Source organism: Coenobita brevimanus, chromosome 15 (genome assembly GCF_032717465.1).
Source record: "Coenobita brevimanus isolate Jiangsu-jjx chromosome 15, ASM3271746v2, whole genome shotgun sequence".
NCBI classification, from domain to species: domain Eukaryota; kingdom Metazoa; phylum Arthropoda; class Malacostraca; order Decapoda; family Coenobitidae; genus Coenobita; species Coenobita brevimanus.
The window spans coordinates 545,099-564,409 of NC_136968.1; the positions used below are offsets into that span (position 1 = coordinate 545,099).

The 19,311-nt window shown below is 40.1% G+C and overlaps 1 pseudogene; it reads left to right on the plus strand.

Moving 5' to 3' along the window:
* Positions 1-7,771: 7,771 nt before the first annotated feature.
* Positions 7,772-7,888, plus strand: LOC145390841 (5S ribosomal RNA; annotated as a pseudogene).
* The last annotated feature ends 11,423 nt before the right edge of the window (positions 7,889-19,311 follow it).

The window sequence follows — 19,311 nt, forward strand, 5'->3', positions numbered from 1 at the left end:
TTTTTTGAAATGTTAAATAGGGGAGGTGTTAGGTTAGGATTGAACCAGAAGTAGGCTTGCTTGTGAGTCCTGATTTCAAAATATAACACTACTGCTATATAACTTTTCGAAAAATTTAGTCTATGAAATATAAATCTGTTAGTCTTCAAAATCACAGTGCTGTTTTCTGGTAGGTTTTATTCAAGCTGGTATGAAGCCTGTAGGAGAATTATTAAATGTATGTGATAAGAATGAAGGTGTTAAGTGTACTGATATCTTATAGAATTGTTGACCAAAGCACCATCTATCTATCAATCTGTCTATCTATCTATCTGTCTGTCTATCTATCTATCTATCTATCTGTTGCCAGACGCCTTAATCCCATAAGGGGTGGCCACAAACAAATCGGCTCCATGTCGCCCTGTCCCCTGCCATTTTGCTGCCCTCCTCCCAAGTCACATCCCTCTCTCTCTCATATACCTCTCCACTCCATCCCTCCATCTCATCCTCGGCCTCCCCCTCTCTATCCCCCCCCTTCCACCTTACTCACATACACTCTCCTCATCAGTGTCTCACTCTCCATCCTCACTCATGAAATACAGACAGAAATTCAGAAGGTGTTACATGAAATACAGCCAGAAATTCAGAAGGTGTTACATGAAATACAGCCAGAAATTCAAAAGGTGTTACATGAAATACAGCCAGAAATTCAGGTGTTACATGAAATACACACAAATTCAGAAGGTGTTACTTGAAGTACACTCAGAAATTCAGGTGTTACATGAAATACACTCAGAAATTCAGGAGGTGTTACATGAAATACACTCAGAAATTCATCACCATTTCCCTACTGGCTGCGGTAATGAAGGGTGTTACGTGAAGTACTGTGCTGTAATGGCAGCATGAAGTACACGGACAACAAAAGGATATATATAATGAAATGCAATCCACTCTCTGACATTCAGGGAGGAAGGGAAAATTTGAAATGCAGTACACACAAGACTGGCAGGGAAGTGTTGGTGCTTTTTTCCTATGATAGTGGCAGCCTTTGGTTCCTTCTTCCTTTCCTAAAGAGAGAGAGAGAGAGAGAGGAGGGTAAAATTTGAAATGCAGGAGAAACAAGACTGGCAGGGAAGTGTTGGTGTTTTTTTCCTATGATAGTGGCAGCCTTTGGTTCCTTCTTCCTTGCTTTAAAGAGAGAGAGAGAGAGGAAGATAAAATTTGAAATGCAGTATACACAAGGCTGGCTGGGAATTGATGGTGTTTTTTTGCTTTTGATAGTAACAGCAATAGCCTTTGGTTCCTTCTTCCTTGCATTAAAAAAAAAAAAAAAAAAAAAAGGAATATAAGATTTAAAATGCAGTATAGACAATGCTGGCTGGGAATTGTTGATGAGTTTTTGCCTGTGATAGTAACACAGTATCAGCCTAGGGTTCTTTCTTCCTTGGAGAGAGAGAAAAAAGACAAGTAGTGTACTGTATACTGCTTGTACTAAATTTCAAAGATCTTATGCAGCTAATCATCTTTCTATAGCCAGATGCTTTAATCCCGTAAGGGGTGGCCACAAACAAATCGCCTCCATGTCGCCCTGTCCCCAGCCATTTCATTGTCCTGCTCCCAGCTCACACCCCCCTCTGTCATATACCTCTCCACTCCATCCCTCCATCTCATCCTTGGCCACCCCCTCCCTCTCCCCTCTCCACCTCACTCACACTCTCCTTGTCAGTCTCTCACTCTCCATCCTCTCCACATGGCCAAATATTATTAAACGGGAAATAAATAGGTACCTTGTAAATACCTTTCCTCCCAGTAATGAGCCGATCTATCAATCTATCTATTGCCAGACACCTAATCCCATAAGGGGTGGCCACAAACAAATCACCTCCATGTAGCCCTGTCACTTGCAATTTCGCTGTCCAATATTTGTTAACATGTAAAGAGACAGGGAAATTCTGTGTTAACTTCCGAGACATAGGGAAATAGTGTGTTAATTTCAGACATAGGGAAATACTGTGTTAATTTCTGACGTAGGGAAATACTGTGTTAATTTCCGACATAGGGAAATACTATGTTAAATTCCGAGACGGGGAAATACTGTGTTAATTTCTGAGACACAGGGAAATACAGCATTAATTTCCAACATAGGGAAATACTGTGTTAACTTCCGAGACGGGGAAATACTGTGTTAATTTCCGAGACATAGGGAATACTGTGTTAATTTCCTTGCTGCTTACCTTCCTAGATGGTTTACGTGAAATACTGTGTTATTTTCCAAGACAGGGAAATACTGTGTTAATTTCCGATGTAGGGAAATACTATGTTAATTTCCGAGACAGGGAAATACAGGTACTGTGTTAATTTCTTTGATGTTTACCTTCCTAGATGGTTTATGCTTAATACTGTTATTTTCCGAGACAGGGAAATACTATGTTATTTTCCAAGACATAGGGAAATGCTGTGTTATTTTCCAAGACATAGGGAAATACTGTGTTAATTTCCTTGCTGTTTACCCTCCTAGATGGTTCATGCCTCACCTTACAGTCGTTTAGTTAATCCCAACGGCCAGGTGATGCTGTACGAGTGTCTTAATGTTCGTATCTGGTCGTAATAATCGTAAAACAGACGCGAGGTATTGCAAATTGAAACGGCAAGTGATGGCCTTCTGTGTAATGTGATTCAGGGATGTACTTTAGGCTGCACAGGGGACTCAAGCATCTGTTTCTCGGTGATTTAGTTTGTATACCTTTTCATCGTGTGTGTTGTTAAGACAAATATATATTGTTGCTAAAAAATATAAAAATACTAAAATATATGAAGATGTAAAAGGTATAATAATTCACCAAGAAAAAAAAAGGAGTCAAGCACCTTTTTCTTGGTGATTTAGTTTTCATACACCTCTTCATCTTGTATGTTATTAAGACAACTATACAGTATATTGTTACTAAAGAATATAAAAATACAAAAAATTATATGAAGGTGTAAGAGGTATAATAATTCACCGAGAAAAAAGGAGTCAAGCACCTTTTTGTTGGTGATTTAGTTTTCATATACCTTTTCATCTTGTGCGTTATTAAGACATACACTATATATTGTTACTAAAAAATATTAAAATACAAAAAAGAATATGAAGGTGTGAGAGATATAATAATAATTCACCAAGAAAAAAGTGCTAAGGTTTCTTCATTGCCTCCTAATGTACAACCATCAGAGCAATAGATGATGGTGCAGGAAAACACCGGCTAGCAACTCTGAATTTAATCCCCATCCACTGAGTCCATTGATGTGCTGTGTTGATGTCTTCCTTCTGGCTTTGTTTAATTTTATCCAGCATAGGAAGGATATTTAGTAATGGGAGGATATAGGCTGTGTTTAAACTCTCTAATTTGACTCTCCAGAGCTATCTATCTATCCATCTACTGTATCAATTGCCAGACGTCCTAATTCCGTAAGGGGTGACCACAAACAAATCGCCTCCATGTCGCCCTGCCCCCCTCTGTTTCGCTGCTCTTCTCACAGCTCACACCCCCTCTCTCCAAAGCTACCCCTCTATCTATCTATTGCTAGGCGCTTTAATCCTATAAGGGGTGGCCACAAACAAATCACCTCCTTGTCTCCCTGTCCCACGCCATTTCACTGCTCTTCCCCCCAGTCTTTGTTAACCCCATGAAAGCAAGTGATCTTAAAATAATCTGGAAGTGGCACAAATAAGCTAAAAAAAATAAGTAAATAAATATTGATCTGATGAGTGGGTTTATTGAGGAGTATTCACCATATAGTGTTGAGTTGGTGCCAGTGTTTGCCTCCACCCTTGTCTGTTGCCGTAACTCCAATTGTATATTCTGTATGTAATGTTTGACGTAAATTATATCACTGTGTGTATAGAAACTCAATATAGTCCTACACCTGTATACAATTTTTTCAGCTCTCATCCTTCAACTGTAAATTGTTATTATTTTTTTTTTTATGCAAGGAAGATGGAACCTAAGGCCAGGAGCCCACAAACTGTTCCTTCCAAGAAAAAAGCAAAAATGACGCAACATAGAGTCAAATTCAAGATCCATTCATTTTGAGATGCCTGGACACACTGCATTTGAAAAACTAAAGAAGTAGGAAATACAGACAGAGGAAGACAGTTCCAGAGTTGACGTGTTGCCTACATGAAGGACTGGGAGCAATGGTTAACTCTTGCATTAGAGAGTTGGACAGAAAAGGGATGAGAGTTTGCTGCTAGACGGGTGCTACGTGCCCGTCGCAGAGGTGGAGGGATGCAAGCAGACAGTTCAGAGGAGCAGTGACAATTGAAGTAGCGACAGAAAAGAGATAAAGATGCAACAGTGCGGCGAAGAGACAGAGGTTGAAGAGAGTCAGTAAGAGGAGGAGAGTTAATGAGACAAAAAGCCTTTGACTCCACCCTGTTGAGAAGAGCTGTATGTGGGGAGCCTTCCCACACATGAGAGTTGTACTCTACACAGGGGCGAATAAAATCCATGTATAAAGTCAACAACTGTGCAGGGGTAAAGAAGGTACGGAGTCATCTTAGCACACCTAATCTCTTGGAAGCAGATTTTACAGGAGATACAATATGAGTTTTTCAAGATAAACCCTGAGAGAAAGAAACCACAAGTATGTTTAAGGATGATGCAGGATTGAGCTGGATATTACTAAACATTAGTAGGTACTCCTGTGGAAGATTTTGTTGTATTGATAGGTGTAAGAATTGAGTGTGTTAGATGAGACACCCACCATCCACTCATTTGATGTAGTGATTTTTTTTTTTTTTTTTTTTTTTTTTTTTTTTTTAAGAGAACAGAAGAAGGAGAAACAAATGAAAGGAGAAATAATCCATACACCAGTTTACAGGGTCCTCCATTCTTTAAAAATCTGTAACAGTTGTACTTGAACACCATACTGAATGGCAAAGTAAATGGTTTCTAATAGTCCTGAAAACCATTTACTGAACTGGGTGGTAGCCATAAAGCCAAATGGATGCCTGGTGGTCTAGTGGTTAAGGTGCTGCAGTCAGATGTGGCCTGTGAGGGATTATATTGAAGGGGTTGTTGGGATTTATTAGTTACACCTGTGATCTGGTGGATGGATTTTTTTAAAGTCAGTTTTTCCTTCGTCAGTTCATCTTGTTATAAAAAAATAAATACATAAAATAAAGCACTACTCAGGGGATGGTGACTGAGTAGGTGTAACTTAATATCTGAAAGTATTAGCTTGACCCTGGACCTCTATGCTCCTGACAGGGGAAGAGAGAGAGAGAGGATTGGATGGAAGACAAGATGGACAGAACTGCAAATTATAAACATCATGAAGCATCAACCAGGTCAGTATCATCCCCAGCATCAACATTCCTTAGATCCAGTGTGGGTGGGAAGGAAGAATGCATCCAACAATCACCACCACACAACTTCTGCCATCCTGTCCACTTATCACCTTAGACAGTTTCCTGGTATCTCCTTCTCCCAGCTTATGATTCACTTATGCCTTATGATATTTATTCTTTTTCGTCAAGAACTGCAGAAGTAGCATGCAATAATATATTTAAGTACCACATGGAGAAATAAACTACAAAGGAAGAGGTGCTTGGGAGCCTTAACTGATAAAAATGTCTTTGTTTGCATGGTAGTAGTACAAGTAGAAGCTGCAACCCCAGGCTCATCCAAATGTGAACTCGGTAGACTGCAGACTGAACATGTCCTCCAGCAGTCCACCATCCTTCTTTCAGGGGATAGGGAGAGAGTTGAGGGACAGTTATCAAACAAAGCAGAAGAGTCAACCAGTTACATGTGCCATAGCAAGAAGGTATCTATCTCCAGCACCATGGTAAGGCTGTAGAACTAGGTAGTACTGTATTAAACTTTATAGCATTTTTTTCAAGCAGATGATTTGCTATACCTGCTGTGTCTATCCATAGCCAGACGCCTGAATCCCATAAGAGGTGCATGGCAAAAGAAAAAAAAAAAGTAAAAGAAAAAATCCCCAGAACTAGGACCAAATAGCTCGGCAAGGAAAGGAGAGAGCCCTGGAGAGACCGCTACATCTCCTGTAGGTATATCTTCATTCCTCCATTCCATGTCTCCCTCCACCTCACTCACATACATTATTCTAATATGTCTTTCTTATTAACTTGCCCTATTATAAGTATCGGTAATAACTGTATGCAAGATCAGTGCAAACTCTTACTTCCCTAACAGTTAGTTCTTCATACAAAATCTTCATGATTATGTGGGAACAGATCGTTTTTCCTAAATATCAGAAAATGACATTGTATGAATAAAAAATGAGAGCGACTGTAGGCTGGTTGACCCATGCTAAGCAGTTCCTGTTTTAAGGTGACAAAACTATGAGAAGACAAGGATAGCAAAGAAAAAAGCTCCCCCGTCCATCAGTATCTCTGGCCAGTAGGAAAAAGTGAGCAGGAATTCCACAGAGCAGCCTATTTGTACTGGAAAACTGACAAGGAAAGTTTTACATGATATTTCCTACAGTTCTTCCTCCGTTATTAATTTCCTTAATATCAGCTTAATATCTACCTATGTGCTATAAATGAAAAGCACCTCGACATTTTAAAAAGTACAAAAGAGGATCGTTATGTATTTAAATGAGGTTTGACGATGTATAAGGCGTTAAAATGCCATGCTTGAACCTTTAGTTTTTCCATCTATTTTCGTACATGCGGCATATTATCTTCGATGTGTGTAAAATAATGAAAAATATAGCAAATATGTCGTTTCCCAAGTAAACAGAAAAGGATCAAATACTAAAGATGAATCCCAATACAGTACGGGATTCGATACGGCCCAACTATAAGGAGCGAGAAAAATGATGGCGGATGGGGTGGCTGTGGGCTTGAGTTCCCCCTATTTTTCCATGTTTTCGGCTGTATTCCCGGACTCTGCTGCCTTCCCCAGCCTGTGAGTATCAATTAAGCTTACTATAGACCATTTTGACCATTGATTTTGCAGGATTTATCTTCCAGGTTCCAGGGTATTTACAAATGAGGTGGAAGACTCCCGCAAGGAAGTGGCCTACGTGACGATGGGTTGGCCGCATGGTCCACCTATTTTCACGTCTGACGTGATATCCTGGTACTCTCCACATTTTCCAGCCGAAATATTCACCCAACTCAACATGAATGCATTAAAATTCCAGGATTTGCTGTTATCAGATTGCAGGTTAGATTTGCTGCCCGACGCCTTGCTTCCTCCGGTGCAGCGGTATGGGGCGGCCATTACGGGACCAGACCGGCCTCGAGCTGCTTGCCCACACATGCCTCAATCACCTTCTCTGACACTTTTAATTTACTTCTTGCCCCTTCCAGCTAATTTTCTTCATTAAATATATTTGTATTGGCTTTTATTTCAAAAATTTAATTTTTCATCTGATTTACCATAATTGACCTATTTGTCTTAGAGATCCAGCAGCCTAATATATCAAGAATTTTGCTTCAGAATTCAAGCACAGCTTACCAGCTCATATATATCTGGAAATGTAGCCTGTGGTGGAGCATTGGAATGCTTAGGGTCATATATATAATTTAAGAAAGTAGTATGGTATGGGAGGAATTTTAGCTTGTCATTGATATCTTATTTTGCTTATCGCGCCTTTCCATTCTATTGTATAATGGAAATTTTGAACAGCAATGTGCTCCTAGTACAGGATTTTTTTTTTTTTTTTTTTTTTTCTTCAGTATTATTGCAATGAATACGGTTTTCCATTTTTTTTTCTCAGCGGGTTTGAGTTTATATCTTCATTTCTGCGGGAAATGACCAGTTTTTAAGCTATGGTTTTGCCATGCCACGTTGAGTACACCGCTTCCCATCCGATCAGCAAAGTTAAGCAACGTTGGGTCTGGTTAGTACTTGGATGGGTGACCGCCTGGGAACACCAGATGCTGTTGGCATCCCTACGTCAAGTGGGGTTGGTGGAGGATTAGTGCCCCTCCCTGTAAAACAATTAACTCTAAGCCCCTTGGCCACCCCATTTGGGATACATGGCGTCTGGCGATGGATGGATGGATGGTTTTCTTCCACGAGAAAAAGCGCATCACAAGAGTATTGAGCATTAACCTGCCTTGACACCAATTAACCCAACCCAGACCCCGAGCCGTTTGCCCTAACCAAAACAAATCTCAACTTTACCATAGTACTGAGCCTCACATTCCTGGGGGGGGGGGGGAAGAAAAAAAAGAAATGGCAGTGAAGGCCAAGACATAATTAAATGGCTAGGTCCATCTAGTGAGGGTTTACTGTGCGGTATTTTGTGTTTACTGAGTCAACTCATTTCCAGTTTTTGCCATTTAAATATAAAAACCCATAGAATTTCTTGTATTTCCATGGTATTTGTTGTGCGCTTGGTTCAACTGTATAAGGAAAAATAGCAGTTGTACATCGGCTTCGTATGGAATAAATGTCGTATCAGCGAGATTGCAATTATGTATTGAGACAAAGGTCCTAACTCTCTCATCATGTACAAGATTAATTGCATACCAGTTCATCATAAAGTTAGGGTCTGCTGAGGTTGCATTTTTCAGCAGACTTTTGTTTTATGGTTAACTAGTATGCAATGAATCACTTATACATGACTAAAACTTAAGACCCTTTTTCAATATACAGTATAAGTGTATATTTTTGCTGATCCGATATTTACGATCCCACATGAAGCCTCATTGGTCAATACACAGTTGTTGTTTTTGCTTATACAGTAGACTCAAAGTGCAAAATAGACAAATGCCACGCAAGTACAAGAATATTACATAATTTTTTGTATTTAAATTGTAGGAAATGGGAGTGAGACAAGACTCGATAAATGAACACACAGTACAGGAAACGCTCACTAGGTTGAACTAATTGGGGGGAAGCCTAGTTCGTTAAGTCTGAGGGTCACCCTCCCAGGTGGGAATTCAGACACGTGATGGACAATAAATGACTACAGTATCATTGAGTATTCTAGTACAGTCATCCCTTGGTTATCAGGAAATTGTATCATTGAGTATTCTAGTAGTCATCCCTTGGTTATCAGGAAATTGCACAGTAACAAAGGCACAGAACCAATGGGATTTATCCAAACAGGTATCGGGCCAGGGCTGTTTGGCCAGACTGCCTAGGGAACAACTACTGTTACTGCCAGTATCAGGCACCCCACTTCTAAACCCAAGTTTTCCATTTTACAATAATTTATGCCCACTAAATAAAACATACTGTAATGTAAAGTATCATAAACAAATAGGCATGGTTAGGTTAATAGAAAATGATGGAAAAAGGCACAATGAGGAAGAAACGTGTATCACAGAGACAGAGACGAGCTTGAGGTAAGAGGTTGTGAGGGTGTGGGATGGAGAGTTATTGGTCACTTGGGATTAACATAGCAGGACCTTATTTTGTAATCCCCCAAAGCCATCAGAAACCACAGATGTTGCACAATCATTATTGGCAGAAACCAGCGTGTTTGCGATAACTATTTCTTTATGAGATAAAATCCACAACAATGGCAGAGTGCTGATTTTCTTCTAGCAGTGATAAAAAACCGTGCTAACCAAAAGCGTGAAAAAGTATGGGTTGCAGTTCTGTAAATGAAAACTCTACCAATTTTACACTAACTTGGCCCAGAATTTTGTCCTCACGCAACTTTCGTTTACTCGTATCCATCTGCGCATCGCACTCAGTTTTCATAAAAAATATTCTTTGTGCCTGTACCGTAGCTCATTCTTTGGAAAATAATAGACATGCACAGGGATGTCGCCCAGCTGATGCCACCAGGCTGTCTGCTTTGTACTGTATCATGAAACTTGCACATCTAGGTCACGTGCTTTTGTCCCTCCATATCAGTCAACCCAGACAATCATGTTGTGTCACCCCACACATTGCTGGTGGTTCAGAAGGGCTGCATAATGTGCCCAATATGTCGACTGTAGTTAGCAAAAAAAGGTTTGATGGGCTCAAGGTGCATTCGATAAATCTGAAATCCGATATTGGGGTTCAGTATAGCAAGATCTTACTGCATGTTACAGTGCTCAGTACAGTGGCCAGTTAACCCTTTCATTACTGCAAGCTGTGTTGAACCTAATCTCACCTGCTCATTACTGGACGACGCAAGCTGCGTCCAACAAAATCGCCCCTTGAGGGAAAGAAATATAAATTAGCGCATAATTTATATTCGCCGAACGTTATTGTCAACACCATAAGCAAGTACAATTATTTGAGATTACATGAATAAAAAATCAGGCAGAAAGGCATAAATAAAGGCAGGGGAAAAAATAATTTAGTGAAACACTGCCCCGCACTGCAGCACGACTGTAAGATAATTTCCTTTTGCAGTACGTAAAACTGACCCATATTGTCCAATAGTAAATGTTTATATACCAAAATGTAGCTAATGAAATTTCCTAAAACTCTTTCACAGTAAGTTATATACCTTAAAACATATATTTCTATGAGAAAACACGAAGGAAAGAAAAAACATCATAAATCAGCGCATAATTTATATTTGCCAAACGTTTTTATCAACACCATAGGCAAGTACAACTATTCGAGATTACAAGGGAAAAAAATCACGGAGATAGAAGCAAAACTAAGGGTGTGAGGATAAAATGTTTTAAGAAGTACCGCGAGTGCAGAAACGGGGGGTTCTCCCAGCACTCGGCCAGGGCTGAGCCGGCCCATGTCCTGAGTACTTGCGTGTGGTTGGACGCAGTCTGCGTCATGTGGTAACAAAAGGGTTAATGTTGTGCAAATCCACATGTGGGTATTGCTAGCCTGTCTTCTTAGAGGAGTCACCTGCTTTTGATTTTGCTCATGTTCGTCTGGGCATTTCACTCTCACTTCTAGTGAATAGCAAACCATTTTTAGTGCCTGGAGGTCCATCAGTGACAAATAAGGAAATGTACTGGCAAGGAATATTTCCTTTTTCATCAAGATTTGGAAAGTCTGCTTGGTCTTGAATAGGTGCACTTAATGAACTCTTGTACATCTTGAAATGATCAGGTAGATTAGTAATGTTGCATGAATGGTTTGATGAGAGTATAAGCCAGCTGTTGTGAGCACATGTAACTATAGTTGTTTTGCTTTAAATTGACTGCCCCATATTGTCGTCGTGAATGCTCATTTGTAAAAATAGATTGACACTAGATTATAATGCTAGTCACAAAGAAGTGCTAGGTAAGTACCAGTACCGTGAGCCGGGGTGAATTCGGACACGGGGTGGTTTCGGACGAAATTTGCATAAAAAGATTAAATGCTACGCAGCTGCTAAACGAAGAAAGATATCGTATATATTTAAACGGGATAATGTTGCATAGGTTTTGTAAAATGTTATGTATAATTATCTTTTTAAAATATTATGTTCCACTGGTGAATATATTGTAAAAAAGACAATGCTATTTTTTGGTGAAAAAATGAATACGGGAAAACTTGGTCTGGTGTGAACGAATCATAACAAACCGCACGCTTATACACATTTAGAGGTTTACTTTAACGTCTAACTTGAAGATTGGAACAGAGAAAGGGTTAAAATCTGCATTTTAAATGTATGTAAACATGACATGAGTGAATGTGTACGCATTTTTGGGATTTAAAGGGGTGACTTCGGACAATGGATATTTAAAGGGCTGAGGTCAGACAGCATATCTAATTTGCTTTTTTTATATGTAATAAAACATATTTTGTACAATGTACACAGTCTGCATGCTTATCTTTGTTTTTGCTGCTAAGAAATATGATGTGAGAACACATATTATTTAAGTTACCATATGGTACGGTACCGGTATGATATCCTTATAGTTCGTCTCCACTCCCTCCTCTTGTTCCTCATTCCTAACTCCTGTTTCTCCTTCCCAAGCTCCTTCTCTCATTCCTTCCCAAGCTCCTTCACTCTTTAGCTCTTTCCTTCCCTATCTTCTGTTCCTCCATTCCAAGTTCCCTTTAATTAGGCATTTAAATAGCCGGCACGCTTTAAACCGTCCGGTCAGTCAGTCACAATCGTGCCTTTAACCTGCGCATAGCGTGAGAATGTACTCCCTATAATGTATATGTATAATCAACTAAACTGGGGTTGTAAGTCAATGGAAAATTTATTTTTTCATCTATTTTTGCTATATATCACTACTATTTACTTGTAATTTTTCTGTATTTTTTTGTATTTTTTTCAGCAATTTTTTTAAAAGTCGCGCAGTGTCCGAAGACCCCCCAGAACTGTCCAAACATTCAGCTGAGCTACTAGGGGCCCATTTCAGTGCATTTCTAATGAGTGTCCGGGGTCACCCCAAGGCAGTCTGAAGTCTCCCCAGTCCGGGGTGACCTCGGACACCTATAAAATATTTTACTACGTCTAGATGGAGATACTGAGATTATCTGGCTGTTAGATACTTACAGGTTATTGGCTCACGTACGTATGTAATACTTAACATCAGTATTTTGGCCAAAATAAATTGTGTCAGGATGAAATAACCTTCAAAATCGTACGAAGTCACCCCGGTTCACGGTATGTAGAGTGCAGCATTGTCTCATTCTGCCACAGAGTTACATGAAGTAAGCTGTAGAAGTGAAAATCATGGCCAAGTTTGAGTGAGAGCAGTAGAGTAGGGGGACGCACCAAGAGGAGCAGTGTGCAGGGAAACATAGTCTTCAAAACTTGGATGGTCAGGTGATTAACTTAGTGAACTGAAATGTATTGATGCCTTGCCAATCAGTTTTACTTTTCTTGAATTTCCACCTCAAAGTATAGGTCTGTCTATCTATGTTGCCAGACACCTTAATCCCATATGTTGCCCTGTCCCCCACCTTTTCACTCCCCTGCTCCCAGCTTACACCCCCCTTTCTTATATCAAAATATAGGTACTGTTAGTCAATCATGCAGTATATTAAAAAGGGAATAATTGTTCATGCTGTGATATGTACTTGACTAATGAAATGACAATTAATCCTATTTATCGTGGTTTAACCCCTTCACTGTGTGTGTGTGTGTGTGTTTGTGTGTGTGTGTCACCAGATTTAGCTCAGCTCCAGTAATGAAAGGCTCAGTGAAGGTCACATCCAACCCCTCCAGTTGAGAAATCTTTGAGGTTTGAAAGAATACGTGAAAGACTTAACCACTGAAGAGATAACACGTTGCTGCTGCAGTCTGGCCACCTCTGCATGATAGTTTTTTTTACTTTTATTAATCCACAAACGCCGGGCAATATTTAACGCTGTCGTCACCTCACTACGGGCAATTTCTTGGAAACCACTGAAAATTGCTTGTTTTCATACCTTAACCCCCTCATGCATTGTAAGTTCTCTGTGTGTGTGACATGATCAGAGAAAATGCCACGAGGGCAGGCGGGACTCCCGCACAAAGGAAAACATTCCCACATATTTTATTTGCCCCAGAAATTGGCTATAATGGTATAAGTTGTATACCATTGTCTTCCCTGATGGTTATATGCTATGGTACACTAATACAAACACACAAAATTGATGAGTAAAAGTACTGTGAAAGTACTGAAATGAGGTGAAAACACTGTCGTTCAACAATGAAAATACTGCACTACACTCTAGCACAAAGTTTTGCCCGCACGATGCAAGAGCTAAGCATATGTCTAGATGCAGAATTTCACAAGCTTTCACGTGGTGTTGGTGGGATTCTGATACGACCAATAGTTTTCGAGAAATCGCCACAAATCGCATGCATGCCTCCTCCCCATCTGAACTAAAAAGAGAGAATTCTGACTATTTGAGAGTGTTGGCCTGGAAATAGACACCCTCCCCTATGACACACCAAATATTGACGCATTTCATGCTAAAACATTTTTGGTGAATATTTATGTCCAGAATTGCCTAATTGACATCCCTTCAGACTGCCACTGCAAGTACCAGTATGTCATAGTGCGTCATGGGCTCCTCTGCAGACTAACACCGTTTTGACTCGTTTTGAGTAATGGTGTGGGAAGGGGTTAATAGCACAGAAAGTATTGCACTTAGGAAAACAAATTAACAACCATTTTATTCAACAACTCTTCCTCTTGCTATTAAAATATGCCCAGGTCTGTAGGTCCTTGCACAGAGGAGTAATGACGTGAGGAAGGTAACTAATTTTTTCCCACAAGAGCAGGATGTGTTTGTGCATCTGCCTGTGGCGCCGACTATGGATTTCCTCACAACGTGATAACTTTTCCACTACTAGAGAAACTAGACATTGTTGCTTTCAAGGCATGCCTTATGGCACTGAGTCCTTTTCTAGTATCCTTGGAAAGAGGCTCGGCAGGGGTGGATGATGCAGTTGGCTACAGATGGCGCAGATGGAATCAGGCAAATAGGAACCTGAAGACATTGTTGTACACCTGGCAAAGGCACAGGACTGACTGACTCTCCCCTGTGTGCTATAAAGGCACTCTCTCCCTACTCTTTGGTGCTGAGATGAAATGCCTGCTGGTTCAAATGGTGATGGGAAGACGTGTGTGTAGCCACTAGCCGGCGACACCACAAAAGCCTGATTTTGATGTGTATCACGTCACCTGGGGGATGGGAGGTAACAGCTTCTTATAAATACTCCATTTATTACTTTTAATAACAGCTTATAGATACCCCAGTGAATAATTTTTTATTACTATTATTATTATTATTACTATTATTATTAATTTCTGCCCCTAGATTTTACTTGGCTTAGAGGGACAAACTGAAATGGTTTTAGCTGTATGGCCTTAACCTGTCAGTGGCTGCTGGTGTTGAGTGACACCCTCCAGTGCCAGTGCCGGTGATGTTGAATTAGTACCAGCTGTTAAAAACTATGAACTTATGGAAAGGGAAAGAAGGTCACTCGTATGTTTACACGACCTTGCCCTACCATCCCAAGCAATTAGGTAGTCACTTCATCTCGAATATTTTCACACGTTTACATGCTTATGAATTCTTCCGCAAATCACAGGATTGGTTTAGGAAGCAAAAAAACACATTGCCAGGTTTGCCAGACAAGTCTCTTCAAATCTGTAAGAAAAAGAATCTATTTAGAGATGTGAAAAAAATGGTTTAGGGGCCGGCCTGAGGTGCACACAAATGCCGTATATCACTGCCATCAGTAGTTTTAGTAGAGTTCAATAAAAATGATTGAATAAAACTGGTGATAGTGGTAATAAAATAGCTAAAAAGTTATTTTGGGGTAATGGAGGTTCATTATAACTGCTGTCACATGAAGGAAACGAGAGTATAAAGAGTATAAGTACCTGTAAACATAAAGGTGCCAATACATAAACCAACATTCGTATACTAAACCTGAAATATGTTTTTGTTTCAGTTAGAGTCTAATGAGGAGAGTGTATGTGAGTGAGGTGGAAGGGGGGGGGGGATGGGATGGAGTGGAGAGGTATATCAGAGAGGGGGGGTGTGGGCTGGGAGGAGGGTGGTGAAATGGCTGGGGACAGGGCGACATGGAGGCGATTTGTTTGTTGCCACCCCTCATGGGATTAAGGCGTCTGGCAATAGGTAGGTAGATTTCGTTACCCTTTGAAATCTATCCTTTTTTTATAGCCAGGCACCTTAATCCCTGAAGGGGTGGTTAGTAATGAATCACATCCATGTCACCCTGTTCCCTCATTAGGCTTCCCTCCCTCCAACTCGCACCACCCTCACTCACACACCTCACCATCCCATTCCTCGTTCTCATCCTTGGTCTCTCCCTCCTTCCTCACTCATATACTTTCCTAGTAAGTCTCCTCTGCTTCAGAAATAATACTTGAAAATGGTGCTACCCACATTTGTAATGAGAATTGGAGAGAGAGAGAGAAAATGAAGGAAAAGATAAGAAAGAGGAAGAAAAAGAAGGGAAAAAATGGTGATGGTCTTAATAAAGAAGAAGAAAAGGAGGCAAAGGATGATGATGACTGAGAAGGAAGTATATGATGGTGATGACTAAGTGTGCATTCTCATTTTCAGAGCGGAGAAGGAGGAGGAAGAAAAGGAAGGGAAGAGATGGAGACCAAGAAGGAAGAGCGCAGTATGAGAGAGATATCAACAGTTAAAGCTTCCACGATACTACCCCTTCAGCACCACCAAGATTTCCTGGATATTTGACTTACTGAACCACTCACATCGGGACTGCTCAGCACTTCATTACAGGTATATATTTCCCATTTAAAGGTGTGCTCTTAATTAATGGTATATATTTCCCATTAAAAAATGTGCTCTTAATTCTGTCTATCAATCTATTGCCAGACACCTTAATCCCATAAGGGGTGGCCATAAACAAATCGCCTCCATGTCACCCCGTCTCTGCCATTTCATTGGCCTGCTAGCTATCTGTACAATGTCCTTTGTTTGGTCCTTGGTTGTCACCTTTTGGTCAGTCCTGGTCCGAGGCTTCTTGTTCGTATTTTTAGTTGTTTTCCAGGGAGGGCTACTAACCCTCAGCCAACTGACTTGTTGTCACGTAGGGAACACTTGTTCGTTAGTTATAAAGTTACCACTAAGCATTGTAAATGCTTTCCTAGTTTACAGGAAATCACTTGGCTTGCCACTCAATGTAGAGCTACCTTAAAAACACAGTACCACTACACTAAGTGGGTGGATGATGGGCACCCCCCACCTACCACCTACTGTTCTTAATTACAGGTATTTATATCCCATTTTCAGGTGTGTTCCATTAACCCCTGCACTATCAGGATGTGTTAATGTTTTTAGCTGATTCTAGGCAATTTTATTCAGCTTACAGGAAGCCTTTTAAAGTAGGTGTTATATATACATTAGCCATCATTAACCCCTTCACCTGTATGGGTATCTCTGGCAGCAAGAACAAAGTGGTGGCCATGGGTTGAAAGGATTAAGGTGAAGGGAAATGGTTGAGAATTTGGAAATTAACCCTATCAGGTTTCTGGGCTGGGCAGGTTACGTCTGTGCTAGAGCCAGCCACTCTCACGCTGACCCACATCTTCGTGTCGCAATATTATTCTTTGATTGCTGTGTGTAAATATGCTTTTCGTGATAGAATGTTGGTTTTGATGTCATTTTAAAGTTCATTAGTTGTACTTTATCGTAGTATGTTCAAAAAAGGAGAACAAAGAAAATAAGAAGTCAAAATGACGAGTTGAAGTTAGGTGAAAGCCAAAAAGTTTATACCTGGCAATAGAAAAATATTCGGGGGGGGGGGGAAGCTAATTAAGATACATAAATCTGGTTTAAACCATGCAAAGCTACAGTAAACTACCTTTACAATGATATATAGATTGTGGTTATTTCTGCATTTTATTGTGCAGTAAAGCAAAAGGAAAAAAAAATGCACAATTTTTTGAGTCTTGGCTGCATATTAGCTTTGCAATCTTTTCCGTTGATCGGTGGGTGTAAATACACTTTTTATGATAGGATGCTGGTTGTGGTGTTAGTTTGAAGCTGAATACTTGTACCTTATCATAGTACGTCCATAAAAGGAAAACAAAGAAAAAAAGTCAGAGTGATGAAGCTGGGAAGAAAACAAAAATTTTATACTTTGCTGTAGAAAAATATTCGCCAAGAATAAAATAGTAAAGTAACAAAGCCATGAGTCAGACCAGCTGTGCAGAACCCACCATGCATAGAGTAACCATTCCATGACATCACGCTCGTATCGTTATGACGTATAAACGCAATTTATGGTGAATATTTTACTAAAGTACAGTTCCGTATCTTGACGCATGAGCGAGTCATCGGAATCTGTGAGGTTGGATTTGATATGATGCTCAAACACGTCATTGGAATCTCAAAGGGTTAATGAAGAGACGGATATAGAGGAACAGTATGTATAGCCTAGTTTAACGCAGTTCTCACTTGTTGAAAGGATGGCTTGTGTTAGCAGTGTTACTCTGTCATTTTCTGCTTCCCATATCGCTTTTTGTGTTTCATAAGTAGTAGGTGCGTGGCTACCATGGCCCCTGGCAGGTACTATGCTACCATGAGAATGTGGTGTGGCTACAAGCTTGGTAACTCACTACACAGTCACTGTTCTTAGGTAGGAAACATTCAGCCACAAGTACAGTCCCTTCATTGATCTTTGTTACGAGTGACTGCATAGAGTTAAAGCAGAAACTTTATCTGTATAAATCATTTTACACATCTCATCTCTCTTCTACAAACCTCCAGCAACTGTTGTAAAGTAATTAGCTGGTTTTGGCATTATTTTTGTTTCAACGTCGTAGAAAACATCACTGGTACCATGACCAACCTCAGTATGGGGATTCATTGTGAGGAAGCATGGCAAAAACCTTATGTTAGGGTTGATTAGTAATGTAATAAGGCAGCCAGGATGTCGCTGCTACACGCAAAAACAGTCTGGGCCATCCCTGCACCACAGGACATTACCAGGTTGATCTGGACTGACTCAAGGGAAAAGTCTGCATTAACCAGTTGTCTTAATTAACTGGATTTCAGAAGAAGGTTAACACATTATTAACCAGGCACCTTGTTAAAGATTGAGAGGCCAGAAATACATTGGTGCACTTTTTTTTTTTCTCGTGTCTGTAGTTTTACTGAAATACACAACCACCACCCCAAAAGTTGTTAATTTTCATTACATTTACAATGCAGACCATGGATACATTATTAAAACATCAGTTATATTCACGTGACAAATTTGAGATGTAGCTAAAGGCCACCCACAGGCATGTTTCATCTTGGCATTTGTAGTGTAATTCAATAATTGTTGATTTTATTGCTTGACTGTCGGTATTGTAAATTGAATAAGAATCAACACTTGGTAACGTTTATTGTGAATTTTAGGAAAGTTATGGGGATAGTAATAAGTAATGCACAGTACCGTGCCCTAGATTGTCCAAGCATTTGTTTACAAGGTTCTGCTTGTAATTGAGCACATGGTTGCTGTCATGATTAGATTTGCATGTCTCGTGACCTGTGAACATCCATTTAAGTGCAGGAGTACTAATATTTAGTACAGTACGGTATATAGTACTGTGTTGCAGGTTTGTGATTTCTGAGGCATATTTATAAGTGTAAACATGTTGGTGAGAGACGGGGTATGTACTCAGTTAGTTTCAGCAGATGTAGTGTACAGTGATTGACCTGTTCATATTAAGCAAGGTCCCGGGTGAAACAAGTTACAGATGAAGTGTGTTGTACTGTACAGTATCTTGACCAGCCTGTATTGAGGGAGTGTGGTGGTGAGGTGATGGGAATTGTGATATACCTCTCCAGTAGTGGTTTATTTGGCATAGTATACTTAAACATTCTGTTGTATTGTATTTATATTGTTTTTTGTCAATATAATTTACATTATTATCATTAACCCCTACACCAATGTTTTGCGTGTGCCGCGGGGTTATTCGGGCTCCGACAGACTCTCAAAAAATATTTGCCAAAAATCAGTTATTAGTCC